Consider the following 25,270-nt stretch of genomic DNA (forward strand, 5'->3'; position numbering starts at 1 on the left):
CAAATCAATATCTGGGAAATTGAGTCCTCCCTGATTTCTCCGTCCAATGATGGTATTGTAAGCCACCAAGGTTGGTTTCCCTTCCCATAAAAACCTCACACAAGCCTCTCGGATGGACTTTTCCGCCCACTCAGGAATATCCTCCACCGTCAATAAGTACCATAGCTTAGATAGCAGGAGGGCAGACACCACTGTCGCTCTTCCTTGCACTTTCAACCGCCTTCTTTCCCATCTTCCCAAAATCTTTAAAATTTTCATAACCTTCGGTTCCCAATTTAATCGATCCACTTCATCCCTGTCTTTCTTGCACCCCATATGCACCCCCAGAACTTCCAAAACCTCCACCACATTAAAGGGACATTCCCCCAACCATTCCCCCCTACCCCTCCCTGCAACCAGGCATTGGGACTTACTATAATTCACTCTAGCTCCTGAAGCTCTACAATATTCCTCCACTACATCCATAGCTTTCCTCACTGACTCCCCATTTCTCAATGTTAAAGTTGTGTCATCTGCATATTGGTGTATCACCGACACCAGCCCAGAACTGGGGACCACAATCCCAACTACACCTTGTTTCTTTCGCATCATGTAACCTAATGGTTCTGCTACCAATGTGTACAACAATGGGGACAGGGGACAACCCTGTCTCACTGATCTCTGTATCGGAAAATACTTGGATAAAAAACCATTACATTTAACACAGCTAAATATGTTTGAATAAAAAATCCTTATCCACTGAATGAAATTTTCCTCGAAACCAAATGCTTCCAAAACCTTCAATAAAACTCACGAGAGACCCTATCAAAGGCTTTCTCTTGATCTATCTTTAATACATAAGCCTCCCTCCCACTCTCTTCCATGAGCTCTATCGCATCTCGGATTGAGACCACAGAGTCTGCGATGTCCCGGCCTATGACTCCATAGGACTGAGAGGGCCAAACTATTTGCGGTAACACCTCCTTCAAACGATTTGCCATAACCCTCGCCAAGATCTTATAATCCACATTTTATAATGTGATGGGCCTCCAATTCTTCAGATCCCGTCTATCCCCTTTATTATTTTTATATAAGCTAAGCTTATGATCCCTCTCCTCATAGATGGGGCCAGGCTTCCCTCAGTTTTAATTTCCTTAAAAACTTCTAAGAGCAATGGACTTAAAATCTCGCAAAATTCTTTATAAAATTCTGCACTTAGTCCATCGGACCCTGGGCTTTTCCCCCCCTTCATTCCACTTATTGCTACTTTTATTTCCGCTAATCCAACTTCTTTGTCACACGTGCTTCTCTCATCCTCCTTTAAACCCTTTTCAATAAAAGCAGTAACCTTCTCCATCACCAAATTGGAAATGTCTTCTTTAGTATATAACTCTTGATAAAAGCTGCTAGCCGACTCTAAAATCTCCCCACTTTCATGAATGATCTTCTCCCCTACCTTCAACTCTTCAATTAACGATAATCTCTGTTGCAGCTTTTCTTGCTCTAGAAAATATCTAGTGCATCTTTCGCCCTCCAATGCATCTCTAGCCTTTGCACGGAGAATGGCCCCATTGCATTTTTCAGCTTGCAATAATTCCCACTCTTCCTTTAGCACCCGGAACTTAGTCTCCGCTCCCTTATCCCCTCCGTCAACTGCTTTACAGACATCCGTAAACCTTTTATTTCTATTCTCTTCTCGACGCTGGTTAGCTGCCGCCCTCTTTTTCCCATAACGTACCGAAAAAACTTTTACCTCATATTTGAAATTATCCCACCAAACTCTTCTTTCTTTCAAGAACAAAGGTTCCTTCCAAGCATTCTTTATTATATTTATAATCCCTTCTTTATAAGCAATTTCTTTCAGGTATTGATTGTTTAAAATCCACACCCCTGAACCGATCTTAACTCTGCTGTTCCTAATTCTAAGAACCAAAGCCGAGTGATCATTAAAAAATACTTTTTTATAATAAATCTCCATCACCTCAGAACTTAACCCTTCCCGCATTAACACAAAATCTATTCGGCTCTGTTTTAAAACATCACCCACCCAACCTGATCTGGAGAACTACCTTTTTATGGGGTTCCGGTCCCTCCATAAGTCTCTCAAATTTAAATTTGCCATCATTTTTACAATCATCCCTCTGGAGTTATCATCCATAAAGGTCATCTGGGCTGAAATGTCCATCCGAGATAAAAATACATTAAAATCCCCCACTATACAAGGATTTTCCACCTCTGCCGCTTCAGTGAATAACCCCCGAAAAAACTCGCGACGCTTGCAATGGTCGTTCGGTGCATAGATATTAAAGAGATCGCAATTAAATCCCTCCATTTTTACCCTTAGCCGTAAAAATCTCCCTCAGCGTTCTTGTCCATCAAGGCAATGCTCTCTTTTATGGACGGATTCACCAAAACAGCCACCCCTCTACGGTTATTGTTTGCACAACTCGCAAACACCTCTCCCTTCCAAACCTTCTGAACTCTTTCTAGGATATCCTCATCCCAAAAGGTTTCTTGCAGACATAACAAGTCCGTACCTTTAAAACCCTGCAACAACTGTTGCAATTTCTCCTCACCCCTCAGTCCGTTCACATTAATCGAGACCAATGTAATCATGGCTCCAAAGAAGGGAAGTATGCCTGATAATCTCCCCATCATTTAATCTCTGGCCCTTCCCTCCTCACATGCTCCTTCCCAACTTCTCGGGCAGCTGTTGCTTTTTCCTGCAGCCTCCGACTCTTTTTCCCTTCCTATTTAAACTTTCCCTGCTGTTTCAGCCTCTTCCTTGCATTAAGTTTGGGCCCAGGAGCTGCCCTTCCTCCCTCCTTCTGCCCCTCACTAACCTTTCCCTTTTCACATGATGCTACCCCACCCCCGACTTCCATGTCTCTGTCCCCCTCTAATTCCTCACACTCAAGCTCTTCTGCAACCCCCTGTGCCTGCTCCCCGTCAGATACTTCATCTCCCACAGAGAGTCTTCCTGCTATCGCAGTTTCTCCCACTGTGCCGCTCCCTTCAACCACATCTCCACCTCTGACCCTTGCACCCTGTTGCCTCTCTCCATGGGACAATGGCGCACCTAAATTGTTCCCTTCTGACGTCTCTATCTCGCCGATCCCATCCTGCTGTCCCTTTAAGGCTCCTGCCTCTTGCTCCCTCTCCCCGACCAAGACATCCGACTCTCCCCGGAGCACCCACATCCACCACACACCCCGCTCCCACCTCCTCTCCCCCCGCAGCCACCAGACTCCCCAGGGGGAGCCGAACCGCACTAAGGCTCGAGTCTGCACTTGACCCTCGCTGCCCGCTGCTGTCTTTGTTCCCCTCCACAGCACTCGGCGCGTTTTCTGCCATCTCCATCCCATCCTCCGCTCCGCCATCCTCTGCCTCTTCCTGTGCTCCTTTCTCCTTCATTTTCCCGGCTGTGTCCTCCGACTGCACCGCTCCTCCGGCCGTTCCACTCTCATCTCCTTCTCCCATCTCCTCATCACTCATATCGCTCCCTTCTGCCACACACTCACAGCGGGTGGGGCCTTTGTGACACACCCCACAGCTCTCCGCCTTGCAGCTCCGAGCGATATGTCCTGACTCACCGCAATTGTAACAATACAAATCTGGACAGTTTCTTACGAGACGGTCATGTCCCAGACAATAGTAGCACACCTTTACTTGGTTATCGTGCAGCACACAAAAGTACTGCACTCCCTCCAGTGTCTCGAACTTCATACTCTACAGCAAAGACCTCACCCCCTCTGGGAACCGCACATTTACATACCGGGTTCCGTCTGCTACCCGTGTTCCCGGATAGTACCTCCTCTTTATTTCAGAACAGATTTTAATGTCCCACGACTCCAACTTTTTGCTCAGCACTTCGTCCTCAATGTACACTGGCAAGTTCAAAAATGAAACCACCACCTCCTCTGAGTATAGCAGAGTCACCTCCAAGAATTTCTCACCAACTTTCAGACTGAGTAGCAGTTTTTCCACCTCCTCACGGCCACTGACCGTCACCTCAAATCCCACATTCGGCTTTGGTCGGCAGGCAAAGCAGCTTCCCTCGCCACAGTCCTCATGAACCGCCTGGATTATATCCCAGGCTCGAATCTTCTTATCTTCACACTGCACCACCACCGTATTTTCTTTACCAAACCTCCTGAGGTCCCAGCCCAAATCTTTGGGCCTTTTCTTTCCCCTTCCCACCACAGTTTCTTCCCTAATTAAATTCCTCTAGGGAATATTGTCCTCTGAGGGGCCCGGCACTCCAGACCCCTCAGCAGCCATCTGGCTGTTTTTTGTGGGCCAAAAAGGCCCTAAAACCTGAAAACAACACCCCAAAACCCACCACCAACTTTTTACAAAACTCCCTCCAACACCCAGCTGCAATTAGGCAACCAGTAACACCTGGCTCACTCCTAGCCCCTCCCACCTAGAGAGTGCTGCCCACTGAGCCACAGCTGATACACAGAACTAGGCTTATTATCCACCTTTCTGTTTTGCTTAGCCACACGAGGGTTAAAATTCCCAGAAAATTCAAATATGGTCTTTCTATCTGAGTCGGATCAAAGCCAAGCTTTACTTCACTGGGATAAAAACGGAAAATGCTGGAGATACTCAGCAGGTCAGGCAACGTCTATGGAGAGAGAAACAGAGTTAACGTTTCAGGTCGATGCTCTTTTGTCAGAGCTTCCCTGGGGGCTGGGTTTCTTAAAATCAATCAGAAGCCAGCAAAAGCAGAGTTTCTGCTTGTATGATTTGGAAAGTGTATTTTCAGCGATCAGCTCCAAACTCAGTGCGCAATCTGGATAAACCCAAAGCTTTCAGATTTGGAGCAATAATTGCTAATCTCATTCATGTTGCAAAACACCAACAAAAAAGTAGCTCCCAAAAACAGCATAAATCGCATTAGCATTTCACACTTGCTTTAATTTAATTGTCTGCTTTATTCATTGCTGGTGAGTTGGCCACGTTCTGGGTTTGTTGAGTTTGTGTCTGGGCCTGGTCTCTCCCCAGAGCTGGAAGTGGAGTTGTTCCACAATTGACTGATAAGGAGGATGGTTAGATCGGGGAGTGTTTCTCAGTTTCTTGCTCCACTCTCCCTCAAGTGAAATAGTGGGGCTGAAAATCCACAGGGGGAGGGGTGCATGTGCTGGGCTCTGATTATCCGAACCTCTGCTTCTAACCCCGCCACAATCGACAGGTCAGCAGGAGATCAGTTACTTTCTATGCCAATTTCGACACTGGTGCCGTTTTGCACTAGAGGCCATATACCATGATGGAAGAGTGGACAGCTGGAGAGTGTGGTAAATCACTGTTGTTCACTGTTGTTCACTTCACTGTTGTTCACTGTTGTTCACTTCACTGTTGTTCACTCTTGCCCATTGTCGTACCTGTCTGTGCATGCCTCAGCTGGCTCCGCCCCTGGCTCCACCCATATGCCCTGGTATAAAGGCGGCTGCTCTGCAGTTCCCCAGGCATTCAGGACCAGTCGACCACTAGAGGCATGCCTTCGTTCTTTAGCTAATAAAAGCCTGTTTGTTACTCTCTTAACTTCCAGTCTTTCTCGGTAATTGATAGTGCATCAATTTTATTAGCTAAACTTTTTTTTCGATGGAGCAAATCCTCAAACCAGCACGCCTGGAACTAGACCCTCAAGAGGTGGATTCATCTCCCAAGTTCGCACACTGGCTGCGATGCTTCGAATTCTTCCTAGAAGCCTCCGTCGAAACTGTTCAAAACAATGGCGACAAACTAAGGGTTCTGACCTCCAAGGTGAACCACCAAGCTTATTCGCTCATCCAAGATGCGACTACCTACAAGGGTGCTCTCGACCTCCTTAAAGAACAGTACGCACGCCCAGTAAATGAGGTTTACGCCAGATACCTCCTGGGGTCCCGCAAACGGCAACCCGGGGAATCGATGGAGGTATACCTACGGGCGCTGAAGGTGCTCGGCCGGGCCTGCAAATGTAAAGAGGTGTCGGCCGCGGTGTACACAGAGGAACTTGTCCGGGACGCCTTCGCCGCGGGCCTCAGGTCCAATTACACCCGGCAGAGACTGTTGGAGCAGGGCGAACTCGACCTGAAGAAGGCCACGGCCCTCGCACTCTCGCTAGACGTGGCCCACCGGAATATGGACGCCTACTCCCCTGACCGCGCAGCCGCATCGTGGATGGCGCGGGCGCCGCCATCCTGGGACACGGTAGGACCGCCACCCTGTGCCGCGCCAACCCCGCCACATCCCGCCAACGGCCCAACTTCTGCAGCGATGTCCCGGGGCCCGAAGTGTTACTTCTGTGGCCAAGCCAAACACCCCAGAGCACACTGCCCGGCGAAAAACGCTACTTGCTCTGGTTGTGGGAAGAAAGGGCACTACGCCAGCGTCTGCAAGGCTAAACCTACCCCAAACTCCAGCAGTGCCGCGTGTGGGCCGAGCGGGCCGCCATCTTGGACGCCGCCATCTTGTACGCCTCCAGCCGCGTGTGGATCATGGGCGCCGCCATCTTGGACGCCATCTTGGACGCCTTCGACCATGGGTGATCCGTTCCGGCCGCCATTTTTGCAACGGGCCCCCGACTCACCCACCGCCTCACCTGATGACTGCAGCGACACGCCTGACCCTACGCTGGCCTCCGTTACACTGGACCAATCTAGACCTCACCAACTAGCCAGGTCCATGATGGACATTAAGGTAAACGGCCGCGCCACGACCTGCCTTTTCGACTGCGGGAGCACGGAGAGCTTTATCCACCCCGACACGGTGCGGCGTTACTCTCTCCCGGTCCTGCCAGCGTGCCACCGGGTCTCTATGGCCTCCAAGTCCCATTCAGCAGACGTCGGCGGCTACTGCGTGGTGACCCTTTCGGTGAGGGGCACAGAGTACAGAAACTTTAAACTGCTTGTCCTGCCCCATCTCTGCGCTGCCGTTCTACTGGGGTTGGATTTTCAGTGCCACCTTAAGAGTGTCACGATGGCGTACGGTGGACCCCTTCCCCCACTCACAGTCTGCAGCCAGCAGTTTTCAAATTGCCCGCCGCGCACCTTTTGCAGCCTCTCCACGCTTAAAGTCACCCGCCCACCGTTGTTCGCTAACCTCGCCCACGACTGTAAGCCCATCGCCACCAAAAGCAGGCGATACAGCGCTGGTGACAGAGTTTTTATTAAATCTGAGATGGAGCGGCTCCTGAAGGAGGGGATTATTGAAGCTAGCACCAGCCCCTGGCGAGCCCAGATTGTGGTCGTCAAGACCGGCGAGAAGCAGCGCCTGGTCATTGACTACAGCCAAACAATTAATCGATATACCCAACTGGACGCATACCCCCTCCCCCGCATATCTGATATGGTCAATCAGATCGCACAATACCGCGTATTCTCCACCATTGACCTTAAGTCAGCATATCACCAACTCCCTATCCGCTATGAGGACCGCCAGTATACTGCCTTCGAGGCAAACGGCCGCCTCTACCACTTCCTTCGGGTTCCCTTCGGCGTCACCAATGGGGTCTCCGTTTTCCAAAGGGAGATGGACCGGATGGTCGACCAGAATGCGTTGCAGGCCACTTTTCCCTACCTGGACAATGTGACCATCTGCGGCCATGACCTGCAGGACCATGGCGCCAACCTCGACAAATTCCTCCGCACTGCCCAACTCCTAAACCTTACGTATAACAAGGAGAAGTGCATATTCCACACAACCCGCCTCGCTATCCTTGGCTGTGTTGTGGAACACGGAGTCATCGGCCCCGACCCCGACCGGATGCGTCCCCTTATGGACTTTCCCCTGCCCCACTGCCTCAAGGCCCTGAAGAGATGCCTGGGGTTTTTCTCCTACTACGCCCAGTGGGTCCCTAATTATGCGGACAAAGCCCGTCCACTTATCAAGTCCACCTCTTTTCCCCTGGCGGCAGAGGCCGGCTTAGCCTTCCACCGTATCAAAGAGGACATTGCTAAAGTCACCATGCACGCGGTGGACGAGTCCATCCCTTTCCAGGTGGAGAGCGATGCGTCCGACTTTGCCCTGGCCGCTACCCTTAACCAGGCGGGAAGGCCCGTGGCCTTCTTTTCACGAACCCTCCAAGGCTCCGAAATCAGACACTCCTCTGTCGAAAAGGAGGCCCAGGCCATTGTGGAAGCTGTGCGACATTGGAGGCATTACCTGGCCGGAAAACGATTCACCCTACTCACTGACCAGCGTTCAGTTGCTTTTATGTTTAATAACAAGCAGAGGGGCAAAATCAAAAACGACAAGATTTTGAGGTGGAGAATTGAACTTTCCACCTACAATTACGATATCTTGTACCGGCCCGGGAAACTCAATGAGCCCCCGGATGCTCTATCGCGAGGTACATGTGCCAACGCACAGGTTGATAGACTGCGGGCCCTCCACAATGACCTCTGCCACCCGGGGGTCACCAGGTTCTTCCATTTTATCAAGGCCCGCAACCTGCCTTACTCCATTGAGGAGGTCAGGACCATGACCAGGAACTGCCAAGTCCGCGCTGAGTGCAAACCGCACTTTTATAGACCAGACAGGGCTCACCTGATAAAAGCCACTCGCCCCTTCGAGCGCCTGAACGTTGATTTTAAAGGGCCTCTCCCCTCCTCCGACCGCAATGTGTACTTCCTCAACATTATTGATGAGTACTCCCGTTTCCCGTTCGCCATCCCCTGCCCGGACATGACCAGTGCCACGGTCATTAAATGTCTGAACGACCTCTTCACCCTGTTCGGTTTCCCCAGCTATATCCATAGCGACCGGGGCTCATCGTTTATGAGCGACGAACTCCGTCAGTACCTGCTCGCTAGGGGTATTGCCACAAGCAGGACCACCAGTTACAACCCCCGGGGGAACGGACAGGTGGAAAGAGAGAATGCGACAATTTGGAAGGCCGCCCTGCTAGCCTTAAAGTCTAGGGGCCTTCCGACCTCCCGCTGGCAGGATGTGCTCCCCGATGCACTCCACTCTATTCGGTCACTGCTCTGCATTGCCACTAACGCCACCCCTCATGAGAAAATGTTTGTCTTCCCAAGGAAGTCCACATCGGGGACATCGCTACCGCCATGGCTGACATCCCCAGGGCCGGTCCTACTGAGAAGACACGTGAGGACCCATAAAATGGACCCCCTGGTCGAGAGGGTTGACCTCCTCCACGCCAAACCCCAGTATGCTTACATTGCGTACCCGGACGGGCGGGAGGACACAGTCTCCATACGAGACCTCGCACCCTCAGGGGCCCCTGAAACCAACATCACTGCTACCCACAATGCACCGGCGGCAACGGACCCATACCTAACCCCTGTAGACGGCACGCCGTGGCCCCGTGACCCGCCATTGATCACCAACCAACTCAACACCTATGAGGACGACACGCCAGGGCTCCGGCCCACGCGGGACTCGGCGTTGGAAGCTGCACCACCTCAGCCGTCGCCACGACGATCATGACGGCATACAAGACCCCCAGAAAGACTTAATTATACGAACTTTTAATACACTTCACCCCGTCGGACTCATTTTTTAAGCAAGGGGTGAATGTGGTAAACCACTGTTGTTCACTTCACTGTTGTTCACTTCACTGTTGTTCACTCTTGCCCATTGTCGTACCTGTCTGTGCATGCCTCAGCTGGCTCCGCCCCTGGCTCCACCCATATGCCCTGGTATAAAGGCGGCTGCTCTGCAGTTCCCCAGGCATTCAGGACCGGTCGACCACTAGAGGCATGCCTTCGTTCTTTAGCTAATAAAAGCCTGTTTGTTACTCTCTTAACTTCCAGTCTTTCTCGGTAATTGATAGCGCATCAGAGAGGGAACAAAGGAACAGGAGCAGGCTACTCGGCCTCTCAAGCCTTTTCCAACATTCTATTAGATCATGACTGACCTGTACCTCAACTGCTTTTACCCATCTTCTCTCCACAATCCCTTCATACTCTTCCCTAACAAAAATTTATCAATCTCCATTTTGAAAATTTCAATTGACTCATCACCCACAGTCTTTTGGGGGAGAGAGTTCTACATTTCCACTACACATTGCATGAGAAAATGCATCCTGATTTCACTCCTAAATGGCCTGGTTCTAATTTTAAGATAATGCCGTCTTGTTCTGGAATCCCCCACCAGAGGAAAGAGTTTCTCTGTAACTAACCTATTGAAACCCTTTATCATTTTTAACCTTGAATAGATTACCCTTCACAACTTCTAAACCCAAAAGAATACAAACTAAGTTTATGACTCCTGTCCTTGTAAATTAACCCTTTAAGCCCTGGTATTATTCTGATGAATCTGTTATACATTTCCTGAGGTGGGGTGCCAAAAGGTGAATACAGTACTCCAGATGGGATCTAACCAAGGATCTGTACAACTGAAGCATCATTTCCTCACTTTTGTATTCCAACCCCATTCCCCGCACCTCCCCGCCAATTCCCTCAGGAGGAAAGCAACAGTGTCCCCATTACTCCCCTTATAAGGGGGCCAGTATTTAGATAAGGCTAAAAAAAAAGCATCTTATTTCTTCAGGGGCCTAGACTATTATCCCAGGCTGGACTCCCAGGTGGAGCCCACAACCACCATTCAGTGGCCTACAGCTACCTTGCTAATAGGTAGCTGGGGACACAGGAACTCCTAGCACTGGAAGCCCTTGCTCAACCTATGCTGATGTTCTTGTAAAGGATGGATGGAGGCTCTACCATTACTAGGACCCACAAAATCCCTGATATAAACCTGGCATATCCAGATCTGGGCCTAATTTCTGGCCGTTCAAGCATACTCCCTCTGTAGTTATGGTCAGAGTGTATCAGAAAGGTAATGGATTTTTGGCCCTATACCACAACATGATCTGATTGTTGAGAAGCCATCCCAGTTTTAGCAGGTGTGTTGGAGTGACAGGGAACAAGAGACTTGAGCATGGCACAAGCTGGTCAGAAAACTTACGTTGTGAGACTTACGTGACAGGAGTCTTATTTCTTATTTTCAAATGCAGCTTTAATATAATGGTATTGGCAGAATTAACACGTGATAAAATACTATGGCCTAGAAATTGGGTATAGCCCTGCTTGGGGCGTTAGAATTGGCGGAGCGCAAATTTTATAGCCAGACGCAACTTCTCGACACCGCGTGCGATATTGGGTTGCATCGCCCCAAAGGTAATTGAGGCGCGAGTTCAGGCGTTACACGGGGCAAGTAAGGCGCTAACATGCCGGCGCAACCCAATATCGGGGCGTCCAGCCGCAGCGCAGGTGCTCTCAATTACCCATGACCACGAGACTTCCAGGCGCCGGCCAGCTCTTAAAGGGGTGGGTCAGGCAGCTCCAGCATCCACAGTCTGCGCCTTGTAGGCCTGCAAATCGGCGCAGGCCCTTCTCTGGCGCAAAAAACTTGGAGCATATGGAGAGGGTGAGGCAGAGAGCAGAGCGCTTCACCAATGTGTCTCTGGAGGAATTGGTGGCCGCAGTGGAGCGCCGGCGAGATGTCCTCTACCCCGACAATGGCAGGAGGCCTAATCATAAGGACTACCGACGAGCTTGGAGGGATGTTTCTCAGAGAGTCAACTCCAGCAGCATGGCAACCAGGAGCCCTGTGCAGTGCAGGAAGAAATTCAACGACCTCACTCGGGTCGTGAGGGTGAGTGGAGTTAATGTAAACTTATGCATCCCTCCATTAGCACCTGACTTTATGGCTACAGGGTGCACTATGCCCCACTGGCCATCTGTCAGCAAGCACCCATGGCCCTTTCTGGTCACACACATGCACATTTGACTCAGGGCATCATTTAAGGGCTGTTCCACCATGGGGGGCATGAGATGATAACCCAGGGCATCATGTAAGGGCTGTTCCACCATGGGGGGCATGAGATCATAATTCAGGGCATCATGTAACATCACTTCCCGTCCTTTGCCCTGCAGGCCAAGCTGGCGAGAAACTGCAAGGAGCAGCTTTGCACCGGAGGAGGCCGTCCTCAACTGGAGCCTCTGACGGATCTCGAGGAGAGAGTGCACCAGATTGTGGGAGGGTGCCTGAGTGGTCCTGTCACCACTGCAGCTGCCGACCCCATTGTCCACAGCGATGGTAAGGTTCTCTACTATTACAGCTGTCACCTTCCAGTTGTTTCCCCCGCCAGCATGCTTTCTCAATGTGGACCCATGTCATAGCATTGCCGCACTGTTGCATCCCTTGCTGCCAAACTGTCCTTTTGCTAAAGCCACTCTTCAGCCTCCCTGCTTTCAGATGCTGCATCACCAGCTCGGGAGCCGGCCCCTCAAGCTGCCAGTGCCAGTGCCTCCGGAGGCGACGACCAGGAGGAAGCCGGACCATCCGTGCCAGCCTCAGCGGAGCCACCGCATCTGGAGACTGGGGATAGTAGTTCCCTTGAGGGGAGGGGGGGCTATGATGAGGAGCCAGTTGCAGGAACCAGTGGCCTGCAGCAACGCGCGGGGGGTAGGGACGCTCGGGGGCCGTCTCCCCGGAGGGCGAGGCAGGCCACCATGACTGCTGCACAGAGTGCAGAGGAGGAGCATAGCCTTGCCGAGATGAGCGCCCAGGCCCGGCTCAGGCACACTGAGCTGATGGCTGCAGTGGGGAGGATGCCTGAGTCGATCGACACACTGGGAAAGAGTGTGCTGGACTTTGGGGCAGCAATGGAAAGGACTGTCCAGGGCTTCGGCCCAGCAATGGAAAGGTCTGTTCAGGGCTTTGGCCCAGCAATGGAAAGGTCTGTCCAGGACTTGTCCGAGGCAGTGGAAATTCAGTCCAGGGCTTGTTCGAGGCAGTGGAAAGGTCTCTCCAGGCCTTGTCCGAAGCAGTGGAAAGGACTGTCCATGGCTTTTCCCAAGCACTGGCACCTGCCACGCAGGTTCTCACTGCTGCCACGCAGTCACTTGCTGGCCTCGTCCACATGCAAATTGAGGCCACGCGAACACTCTCTGCTGCCACCCTAGCTGCATCAGGCAGGATCACCCCAGGCCCTTGCAGCACCACAGCAGGCCATGAATCTGTGGAGCAGTCGATTGTGGCGTATGATCCTGTGCGGCCCCGTCAGAGTGCTAGTGTTTCGGCCGACCACGGTGCAGGTATCCTCTCTCTGCATGTGAGCAGTCTTGATGCCACCGCTGGCACGTCAGCAGAGCAGCTGCCACCACCTGCGCGGCAGACTGCTAGCACACATGCCCAGTTGGAGCAGCCTGCTTGTGGGACCTCCAAGCCCAGAGGTCGTCCAGGCCGTCCCTCAGGGGCTTCAGCGCTTCCAGACACTCAGCAGGCATCCCCCAGCCTTGACGCAGCCACTGGGGTCCAATTACGGAGGAGCTGCAGGGAGGGAAGGGGCCGACCTCGTAAGAGGAGTCGGTCTCCATCAAGGGGTCACCAGTAGAGGGAGGTGCTAAGACGCCTCTTTTTCTGGATTTAAGGCCGTCCACACCTGCTGTGTTTGTTTGTTATGGTTTGGTTAGTTTCGCCGGGTTGCCAGACAGTTATCTGTTAGTTTGTTAGTTATGATTTCTGTTACCATTACGTTGTCATGCTGGAAGGAAGCACTTGTTTGAAAATAAAGAAAACTTTTTATTTACAATCGAGCTGTACACTATTTACAATCATCGAACCTTCATAGGCTTACAGTGAACCGGAGGGCGCTGTTCAAATCACAGCCACCATTCCGTCCAAGGGGCCTAGAACCGAGTCCTTACTGTTGTGTATGTACCTTTAAGGGAATAACTGGTCTCAGACTGCAGTACCGGCAGTGACCACCCGTGTATAAAAGGCCCTAGCAGGCTTCTGTAGTTTCAGTTTCCAGGTTGTCTCCATTCAGTATAGACTTGTTATAATCAACTCCTGCAGTCTGTGTCTCAATTATACACGGACATAATACTGGCGACGAGTAAGAAACGAACTTACCTGCAACTCGGCAGCACCTCAGACGCAGTTATTGAAGGTCGAAGCCAGAAGAAAGAAAAAAATAATAATCCAAAGGAGCTCGAGAAACGGGCGTCGACCGTGGGCAACCGCCCTCCAAATCATCGAATTGAAAAGTTGCAGGAGAGACTGTCGAGAGCCAGGCTTGGTTCGCCAGTCTGTGGTTTCCCAGCTAATCGGGCTGGTGGCAGGTAGTGCACTGATCCTTCCTGGGCTGCGGCGGGCTAGAGCTCGATCGGGTGGCTCTGCAACGGGGCCGGGCAGCGAGTCGGGAAGCAAAGAGAGAGAGAGAGGGTGGAGCACACAGGGCGCTGTGAGGGTGCCGGTTAGTTCTCCTAGTAACCCCTAGGTGGCACCTTCATGAGTGGTTACTCCTCTCTTTTCATTCGACCAAAAAACAAGTGCACAAATTAACTAACAAAAAAAACCAATAACCCTTTTAAAGAGCCCTCCACCAATCAAATTAAAATTTGGTTGCCCAGATTAATTATGCACTCCAGTCCCCGCGGCGCCCACCGGTCACGAAAAAGCTCGAGCGTGCCGGCGGACACCGCGTGCTCCATCTCTAGGGCCACCCGGGCGCGAACATGGCCACGGAAGAGGGGGAGGCAATCCGGTCGGACGACCCCCTCGCTCGCCCGCTGCCAGGACCAATTGATGGCTTTCTTGGCCAGGCCCAGGAGCAGGCCCACGAGGAGGTCCTCCGACCCGCCCGCTCCCCTCCGCACGGGGTGACCGTAGATCAGGAGCGTGGGACTGAAGTGCAACCAAAATTTGAGGAGCAGCCCCCTCAAAAAATGGAAGAGGGGCTGCAACCTCTCACACCCCGTGTAAACGTGAAAGACGGACTCCTCCAGACCGCAAAACAAACAGGCGGTCTGGGAGTCCGTAAACCTACTTAAAAATCTATTGCACGGAACTGCTCTGTGCAACACCCTCCAGGCCAAATCCCCCATTGGGGACCTCCGCCTCCGTCCTTCGCGCCTCCCCGATCGCTGCTGCCAACGCCGCTCTCCGCGGTATTTTTATTTTTCTATCACGCTTCAGTATTCATGAGTGGTTACTCCTCTCTTTTCATTGGACCAAACAAAAGAAACAATTTCACAAATAAGGTGACAAAACTCAATTACCCTTTTAAATAACCCTCCACCAATCAAATTAAAATTTGGTTGTCCCGATTAACAATGCACTCCAGTCCCCGCGGCGCCCACCGGTCACGAAAGAGCTCGAGCGTGCCGGCGGACACCGCGTGCTCCATCTCTAGGGCCACCCGGGCGCGAACATGGCCACGGAAGAGGGGGAGGCAATCCGGTCGGACGACCCCCTCGCTCGCCCGCTGCCAGGACCAATTGATGGCTTTCTTGGCCAGGCCCAGGAGCAGGCCCACGAGGAGGTCCTCCGACCCGCCCGCCCCCCTCTGCACGGGGTGACCGTAGATCAGGAGCGTGGGACTGAAGTGCAACCAAAATTTGAGGAGCAGCCCCCTCAAAAAATGGAAGAGGGGCTGCAACCTCTCACACCCCGTGTAAACGTGAAAGACGGACTCCTCCAGACCGCAAAACAAACAGGCGGTCTGGGAGTCCGTAAACCTACTTAAAAATCTATTGCACGGAACTGCTCTGTGCAACACCCTCCAGGCCAAATCCCCCATTGGGGACCTCCGCCTCCGTCCTTCGCGCCTCCCCGATCGCTGCTGCCAACGCCGCTCTCCGCGGTATTTTTATTTTTCTATCACGCTTCAGTATTCATGAGTGGTTACTCCTCTCTTTTCATTGGACCCAAATAAAAAAGAAACAATTTCACAAATAAGGTGACAACAACCCAATTACCCTTTTAAATAACCCTCCACCAATCAAATTAAAATTTGGTTGTCCCGATTAACAATGCACTCCAGTCCCCGCGGCGCCCACCGGTCACGAAAGAGCTCGAGCGTGCCGGCGGACACCGCGTGCTCCATCTCTAGGGCCACCCGGGCGCGAACATGACCACGGAAGAGGGGGAGGCAATCCGGTCGGACGACCCCCTCGCTCGCCCGCTGCCAGGACCAATTGATGGCTTTCTTGGCCAGGCCCAGGAGCAGGCCCACGAGGAGGTCCTCCGACCCGCCCGCTCCCCTCCGCACGGGGTGACCGTAGATCAGGAGCATGGGACTGAAGTGCAACCAAAATTTGAGGAGCAGCCCCCTCAAAAAATGGAAGAGGGGCTGCAACCTCTCACACCCCGTGTAAACGTGAAAGACGGACTCCTCCAGACCGCAAAACAAACAGGCGGTCTGGGAGTCCGTAAACCTACTTAAAAATCTATTGCACGGAACTGCTCTGTGCAACACCCTCCAGGCCAAATCCCCCATTGGGGACCTCCGCCTCCGTCCTTCGCGCCTCCCCGATCGCTGCTGCCAACGCCGCTCTCCGCGGTATTTTTATTTTTCTATCACGCTTCAGTATTCATGAGTGGTTACTCCTGTGTTAAATCCCTAATTGACTGTTATTGGGCTTATGAGTTTCACCTGTGATTTGTAGTATATTAGTTCTGTTTTTTCCCTTCTCTGTGCTCAGTCTTGACAAGCCTTTGTGCCAAGTGGTTGCTTGTCATAGCTTCTAAAGTGTAATTGTATCTTTGTGTTTATTAAGTAAAGAACTTTGTTTGAACTTTATACCTGCCTCAAGTCTCGTCTCTGCACTTGGGTCCAGAACCAGCCTTGCCCTGACAGGGCGCGGCCGATGCTTCGAAGCCGGGCAGTGTTCGGACCTAAGAAGACGGAGGGAAGTGTCCCAGAGGGTCCGCTCCACGACAGGAACGGTTCTTCAATTAACGGAGCAAATACTGAAGCGTGATAGAAAAATAAAAATACCGCGGAGAGCGGCGTTGGCAGCAGCGATCGGGGAGGCGCGAAGACCATAGGGCGTCGCCATTACAGGATAGTAAAATAAATATAATCGCCAGCAACAGCATTGGCGGCAGCGGCGGGAGAGCGTGGGAGGCACCATCTTAACTCGGCGGGGAAGAAGGAAAAGCGCAGGAGGCGCCATTTTGATCCATCGGGGACGAAGGAAAAACGCGGGAGGCGCCATCTTAGATTTTCAAGATGCCAAAGACTGGCGATATCACTGCCTTCGATAATGCAATAGAAGACTGGACCACGTATGTGGAAAGAGTCGAGGTATATTGCGAGGCAAACAAAATAGCCGATGAGAAAAAGGCATCGGTACTACTAAACTTAATGGGTGCAAGAACGTACGGCCTATTGTGGGACCTGATTACTCCAGCCAAACCGAAGGTGAAGAGTTTTAACGAAATTGTTGCTATCCTACAGGAACACCTAAATACTACACCGCTGCTGATAGCAGAAAGATTTAAATTCCACAGGAGAAATCAGCATAAAAATGAGAGCAATGCTGATTACCTTACGGAACTACGCAAGCTATCAAAGCACTGCCAGTTCAGAGCAGGACTGGCAGATACCTTACGGGACAAATTTGTCTGTGGACTCCTGAGTGAAGGAACCCAGAAGAGGTTACTCTCAGAGAAAGAGCTGACGCTAGATAAGGCTTTCAGCGTGGCAGTATCGTACGAAGCAGCAGCAAGGGGAGCTGCGGAAATACAACAAAAGCCACAGGAATACGGCACCCACGAAATGACACGGGGATTTGCAAAATGTTATCGCTGCGGCAGAACAAACCATGGCCAGAAGGACTGCTGGTCCAAGGACAAAATATGAAGGCAATGCGGAAAGATGGGACACATTGCACGAGTTTGCAGGTCTGGGAAGAAGACCAACGACAACAAAAAGGCTACTAAGGAACCGTACAGGAAAGTACAAAAGATGACGGACAGTAGTTCCGAAGACCAGATGAGCGATAGTGAATCCGGGAACAAGAGACTAAGCTGTCGCAAACTTCACAACGTAATCGCAAAAGAGGATCACCGAACCATTTGGGTCACCCTCACGATAGCAGGGTCCCAAGTCAAAATGGAATTGGATACAGGATCAGCTCTAACCGTCATGAATCGACGAGACTACGAGCGGCTATTCTCACACATACCCTTGAGAGAGACATCCATTGTCTTGAGGACGTATACGGGGCAAAAAGTATACCCCAGAGGAAAAATACGGGTGCCTGTCAAACACAACGGCAAGAAAATACGGAAATTGTATCTCTACATTCTGCAAGATGGTGGACCACCATTATTGGGACATGAATGGATCAGAAAGGTTAGTTTAGACTGGCACTCCATTCAGGCACTGACGGTGGCTGGTAAAAAGGATGACAACGTCACTCCTGGACAATTGTCAACAATCTTAGCTGACGCCAAAGAGGTATTTCAACAAGAACTGGGCACTCTTAAAGGCGTAACCGCCTCGATAAAAATAGAGGAGAATGCAATTCCCAAGTTTTTCAAAGCAAGACCATATGCAATTCGCCCAGCCGTCGAGGCAGAGCTGGAGAATCTGGAGAATGCAGGCGTGTTATCTAAGGTAGACTGGAGCGAGTGGGCGACACCCATCGTTCCTGTCATGAAGAAAACGTTAAGCAATAAGTCTGAGGAGCCAAGGAAGGTTCGCATCTGTGGGGACTTCAAGGTGACAGTGAACCCAGTCCTTCACACAGTACAATATCCTCTTCCAAGGATAGAAGATATCTTCGCCTCACTATCTGGAGGGAAGCGTTTTACAAAAATTGACCTAGCACAAGCATATTTGCAGATGGAGGTTGAAGAATCCTCTAGGAAGTATCTCACGATAAACACTCACAAAGGTCTTTACCAGTATAATCGACTGGTATTCGGAGTAGCATCAGCTCCGGCGATATGGCAAAGAGCGATGGAACAAGTCCTGCAAGGGATTCCGGGGACTCAGTGTTACTTGGACGACATCCTAGTGACAGGTGAAGATGACAGTGAACACCTTGCCAACCTAGAGCAGGTGCTCACTAGACTACGTGAACATGGGCTATGAGCCAATCGCCCCAAGTGCGAGTTTTTTAAGAAACAGATATCGTATTGTGGCCATGTGATTGATGAAGAGGGGTTGCATAAGTCCCCTGACAAAATTGAAGCGGTAGTTAAGGCTCCAGCGCCTGAAAATGTGTCGCAACTGAGGTCATTCCTCGGATTGGTGAATTACTACCATAAGTTTTTGCCGAATTTGTCCACAATTCTGCATCCACTGAACGCCCTACTACGAATGGGAGTAGCATGGAAATGGAGCGATGAATGTAAGCGGGCCTTTCAGAAGAGTAAGGACCTAATCACTTCAAGAGAAGTATTGGCTCACTACAACCCATCACTACCGATAAGACTGGCGTATGATGCGTCGCCATACGGCATTGGGGCGGTACTGTCACATAAATTCCTTGATGGTTCAGAGAGGCCGATAGCTTTTGCGTCACGCTCGTTAACTTCAGCTGAGCGTAACTACGCCCAGATTGACAGAGAGGCCCTCAGCCTGGTGTGGGGGGTGAAGAAGTTCAATCACTACCTGCACGGTCAGAAATTTACTCTACTAACTGATCATCAACCTCTCGTCTCCATTTTCAACCCTCAGAAGGGCGTACCGATAATGACGGCACAACGGCTACAGAGGTGGTCCCTTTTCCTAGGGGCACACCAATATGACATCGAGTACAAAGGAACTAAACAGCATGGGAATGCTGATGGATTGTTGCGCCTACCGTTGCCGACGGTGGAAGAAGAACTGGCAGTGGATCCAATGGAGTTATTCCACTCGACTATAGTCGAATGTCTCCCTGTGACGAATGCAAACATAGAAAAGGAAACACGAAATGACCCGACACTCTCCTGGGTCTATGATTTAACGGTGAAGGGATGGCCAGCACATGGCGAACCACTGTTGCCAGCATTCTCGCCGAGAAGAGAACAGCTGTCAGTGTGCAGAGGAACCTTGATGTGTGGATCCAGAGTAGTAATTCCACCCAAATTGAAGGATAGAGTGCTCAATGAGCTTCATGAGGGTCATCTGGGAGGGGTAAAAATGAAGAACTTAGCCAGAGCGTTTGTGTGGTGGCCGGGAATCGATAGAGAAATCGAAGAGATGACCAAGAGCTGTACAGGATGCCAGAAGGTCCAAAACGCCCCACCACAAGCCCCTCTACATCCATGGGAGTGGCCCTCATCTCCATGGCAAAGGGTGCAAATTGATTTTGCTGGTCCCTTTATGGACTCGATGTTTTTAATTGCGGTGGATGCACATTCAAAGTGGCCAGAGGTAATAAAAATGTCCTCAACCACCACAGAAAAAACTATCACAGTCTTACGAACCATATTCGCCAGGAATGGGCTGCCTGAACAGATTTGCTCTGACAATGGACCACAGTTTGTGTCTGAAGAGTTCCGGAGGTTCTTAAAGAACAATGGTGTTAAGCATTACACATCTGCCCCATATCATCCAGCCACTAATGGATTGGCCGAGAGATTTGTTCAAACATTCAAGAAGGCTATCAAGGCAATGTGTAATGAAGATATACCCCTACAACACAAGGTGGATAACTTCTTGTTTGCCTACCGGAATGCGACACATGCGGTTACCAACCAAACTCCAGCCATGATGTTCTTCAATCGAAGACTACGATGCCGCTTGGATTTGGTTAAGCCAAACGTCAGAAGAGATGTGGAGAACAGGCAGTTTCAGAATATGAATGAAAGGCCGACCAGGAGTTTTAAGATAGGTCAACCAGTTTTGGCCCGGGACTACCGCACAGAGAAATGGCAGCCAGGAACGATTTGTACACGGCAAGGACCTCTCATGTATACCGTGGACGTTGGAGAGAGCATTGTAAGACGCCATGCTGACCAGATTCTAGAGTCACTGGAAAACGTCAACTCCACACCACGATCTGATACACCTGGCGATGAAACCGAAGTACCAATTGCATCTACCGCAGAATCGATGATATTGGAAGCAGACGAACCAAACAACGACATTGATCCCGACTCAACCTTGCCAGAAGAACCTGATATCCCAAAGAGGCGTTATCCAGACAGAATCAGGAAGCCTCCTCAAAGACTGAACTTATAATTGCTTAACTTCAACCAATGTATCTAGCAACCGTAATTGTAATTGTAATTGTAATTAGTTATTATTTATTTGTTAAATGAATGTTATGTACTGTTTATCTAAAAGGGGAGGAATTGTTGTGTATGTACCTTTAAGGGAATAACTGGTCTCAGACTGCAGTACCGGCAGTGACCACCCCTGTATAAAAGGCCCTAGCAGGCTTCTGTAGTTTCAGTTTCCAGGTTGTCTCCATTCAGTAAAGACTTGTTATAATCAACTCCTGCAGTCCGTGTCTCAATTATACACAGACATAATACTTACGAGCCTCTGACGAACGGCCCTTCCAGTTTCTGGAGCCCTCCCATCTTCCTCCTCCTCCTCCTCCTCCTGATCCTCCTCGCCCGCATGCTCCTCCTCCTCCTCCTCCTCCTCGTCTGCCTGCTCTGCTGGACCTTGAGGGTCGGCTGGCATTGGCTGGGTGCGTCGAATGGCCAGGTTGTGGAGCATGCAGCAGACAACAATGATGCAGGCCACATGCTCCGGCGAGTACTGTAGGGCGTCCCCCGAATGGTCCAGACAACGGAAATGCTGCTTCAGCACACCAATTGTGTGCTCCACAATGTTCCTGGTGGCCTGATGGCTGTTGTTGTAATGCTCTTCTGCCGGGGTGCTGGGCAAACGGAGTGGGGTCATGAGCCATGGGCAGAGAGGAAAGCCCTTGTCGCCCAGAAGCCAGCCTCGTGGTTGAGCCGGGGCCTCAAAAAGATCAGCCACTGAGGTCTGCCGCAGGATGAACGCGTCATGGCTGCTGCCAGGGAATTGTGCGTTCACCGCCATGATCATCTGCCGGTGATCACAGACCAGCTGCACATTAATGGAGTGGAACCCCTTTCGGTTACGGAACTCCTCCGGATTCTGTAATGGCGCCCGCAAAGCCATGTGTGTGCAATCAATGGCCCCCTGCACCATGGGGAAGTCCGCAGTAGCCACGAAGCCCTGTGCGCGCTCCCCCTGCTTCTCCAGGGTCACAGGGAAGGTGATTAATTCGCGCCTCCTTTTGTAGAGGGCAGCTGTCACTTGCCGGATGCAGCAATGCACCGCAAATTGAGAGATATTTGATATGTCCCCAGCTGCTGCCTGAAACGATCCGCTGGCGTAAAAGTTGAGCGCAACAGTGACTTTCACGGCCACCGACAGAGAGGTCCTGCACCGTATCCGCGGCTGCAGATCCCCAGCAAGCAGGTGGCACAGCTCAGTGACAACATCCTTACTAAATCTGAGCCTTCGCAGACACTGCTCCTCCGACATGGTAAGGTAGGAGACCTGCTGTCTGAAAACCCTGGCAGCGTATGGTCGGATTTGGCGACGTCCATTGGCCCTCCTCCTTCTGGCCAATCCCGGCCCTCTTTCTCTCCGTCTCTGTGCCCTTGCCAGTTGTTCAGCCAGGATGACGTTCCCCTCCAAAGCAGCTCCCATTATTCTGGCCGACGAGTAAGACGCAGTCAGCTTTCTGGATCCAACTGTTCTGGACAGGGCTGAAGGTCCCAAGGCTCCTCTGACTCAATAAGAACAAGTCTGTGTAACTGAAGGTTTGCAACTCTCTCCAGCAGCGAGTAGTATGGCCAGGCCAAATGGCTGCCGGTTTTATACTAGTGCTGTCCCCTTTAAAGAGCGCCCCCCGAGTCCGAGAAGGACCTGATAACGTTCCATCCAACTGTCACTAATAGCGCCAGGCAGAACGGAGGGGGGCGCCACTGAATTTCCGGTACGGGGCGCCAAAAAGGCATTGCACAATGAAATGACATCATTATCTGACTGCGCCCGCTCGCGGGCGCAAAGACTTAGCGCCAGCGCTAACAGGCTACTCAATATGGCAGGATGCGCTAGGATCACTGCGCACGTCCGAAAATTGGGTAACGCCCCAAATCTCGGGCTCTTTAGACGCTAATCGCTGGCGCAACCAACCGAATTTCTAGGCCTATATTTTTCTACAAAACATGACCCGGATAAAAGAGTTCAAATGTGCTTGTGCCATGCAAATGGAGTTCTCCTATGGTAACCTTGTCTTTTATTGCCACATATTCTAAAAATTAAAAACCCAAGCATCTACAATAGTAAACTATCCTAGAGAGAACCTAACAGTGTTCATAAATATTAATAAGGGTGCTTATTCCAACCTATTTTATGGTAATGTAATAACTGTATGTCATGGAGAGGGATTCTAACTTGCAGTATTCCTTTGAGTACTCATTTCCCAAATACTTGAGTCAAATGAAGAATATGCAGCCACTGGGATCATGCAGCCATAACTGTTACATTGAAAACACATGGCAATATTAGAGTTTCCCTGATCTTAAGTAATTCACAGTTTACGTAGTTTGCTCTCCAAACTGAAAATGGCTATCACACAATCCTCCCTAGTGGCTTTATATGGCTTTCAGGAGTTACAAGGATTTTATAACCAATTTGTGCCAATTTGCATCCCTGATGCTAAGCTGGTAAGGTCATGGGTTATTTGTTGTTGAAATACTGTTGCCGTAGTAACGATGCCGTAAAGCTCCCTTTCCGATTTTATTTGGTTCTTGTTCAGGAAGCCTGTGTCAGTAAATGAACAAACTTTTAACGGTTTATTTTGATTGCTACTTTGAGCAGCTTGGAAAGCTGAACTTCACTTTCTGTTTCTGTTTTAACACTTTAAATGAATGTAGATGAGAGGCTGCAGCTGGTAATGGTCTCTGTTACAGAGACACAGAAACAAAGATGGTGCAAAAACGAGTCCTTTCAGGTCTTATTGAGACTGAAGAGGATCTAGCTTGCTATTTTATGATGGGGATAAAGCAGGAGGGCAATAAAACAGGCTTCGTTATCATCTTTATTCTTTTGACAATCAATTATTTAGCTAGCAAAGCATCGGATAGCTTAATGAGCTGTAACCGGTTTTATTCTTTATATGTGCTGATCTTCTGTGATTTTTTTTTTACCCTTTCATTTTTTAATATTTAATTCATTTTTAAAAGTCTGGCGTATCACTGGTGAGATTAACTGAAATTTATCTGGTAAGTTCCACGTGAATCCTTAAATCCGCTAATCAAAGTGTTATGATTTAAGATAATGGCCCAGAAATTAGTGTCGGGGGCTTCCTGCGGGTGCAAGCCCCCAACCTACACTTACCTAGCGCGCCGGCCATTGAGGCCTGGACCTGCGTGGATTTCCTCTCTGTGGCCCGGTCCAGCTCCCGGCGCGCTGTGCTTGCGTGATCCAGCGGCGTACTTAGTGCGATGCGTCCGCTGGGATCACGTGAGCACTGGGCAACCAATCGGAGGAGGGAAAAGCCCATTCATGAGATTGACAGAAAGAACTGTCAAACTAATGAAAACTCCGGCCCCCAAAACAGTACTTAACCTTCAAATAAATATTTTAAAAAATCACACTTTTTAAATAAACTATAAATAACATTAAATAACTATTTTAAACAATAATTTAAATTTTTGAAAAAAATAATTTTATAAAAAAACAGTGCTAAAAATACACTTACCTTACTTTAAAGTATTTAAAAATAATAAACCTGTGGAAAAAATGTTCTAATTTTAATTAATTGACCACTTACCTTTTAAAATGAAGTCCTTACGCCTGGTTTTTAAATGTGTAAAATGTAGAGGCCTTCACGCACGGAAAAACCTGTAAAAAAAAAGGAAGTTCAACGCGCACGCGCAGACTCCCGCGCGCACGTGTTCGACCTCTGAACCCCTTCGTTCAGAGGATCGGAAATGCCGGTTTCCCACGCATGCGTAGTGCATGCAAGAAACCGGCACTTCCATCGGGTCCACGCTTGAGTACTCCGTGCTTACTCACGCGTTGGGACCCGAATTTCTGGGCCATTGTCACCAAGTTGGGCAACCCCTGCAGAATAATCATACATCACATTAATTTAACTACAAATGTTTTAATTCTTTTCCATTGGTCATTTTAGCTTCAGAGCAAAAGATCAGCCATGATCTCATTGAATGGCGGAGCAGGCTCGAGGGGCCGAATGGCCTACTCCTGCTCCTATCTTCTATGTTTCTAGCTTCCCAACACCCCACCTCCCCGCCGCCTCCCCCCCCCCCCCCCCCAACCCCCCAACCCCAGCTTTGTGTAGGGGCCAGCTCAATCCCAAATATAACCTCATTAAGCAGTGAGTCACTGAGCCAATTTGGTCTTTGTTGGAATATAAATAAAACTAAACACATGTTCAAGTTCATCATTTACCACTATACCATCATATATTCTGCAGTTACTGAATTTGACTGATTTACAGTGGTAGGACTAGTCTTCTGACCTGTTGAATTGATGATCAGTTGCTTTTTTTCTGTGATAACTGATGCGCTTTAATTTTCAACTGATTTC

General features: G+C 50.2%; 1 long non-coding RNA gene across 1 annotated transcript in view; it reads right to left on the reverse strand.

The window, feature by feature from the left end:
* LOC147103146 (uncharacterized) overlaps positions 1–24,585 on the reverse strand; it is a 66,785-nt gene extending 42,200 nt beyond the window's left edge. Inside the window, exon 1 of the long non-coding RNA XR_015072990.1 lies at positions 24,492–24,585. This is a non-coding gene — a long non-coding RNA (uncharacterized LOC147103146). The remainder of the gene's footprint in view (positions 1–24,491) is intronic.
* Between the last annotated feature and the right edge of the window lie 685 nt (positions 24,586–25,270).

The sequence above is a fragment of the Somniosus microcephalus genome, chromosome 20 (genome assembly GCF_052327205.1).
Source record: "Somniosus microcephalus isolate GS21.2 chromosome 20, FLI_Smic_1.0, whole genome shotgun sequence".
Lineage (NCBI taxonomy): Eukaryota > Metazoa > Chordata > Chondrichthyes > Squaliformes > Somniosidae > Somniosus > Somniosus microcephalus.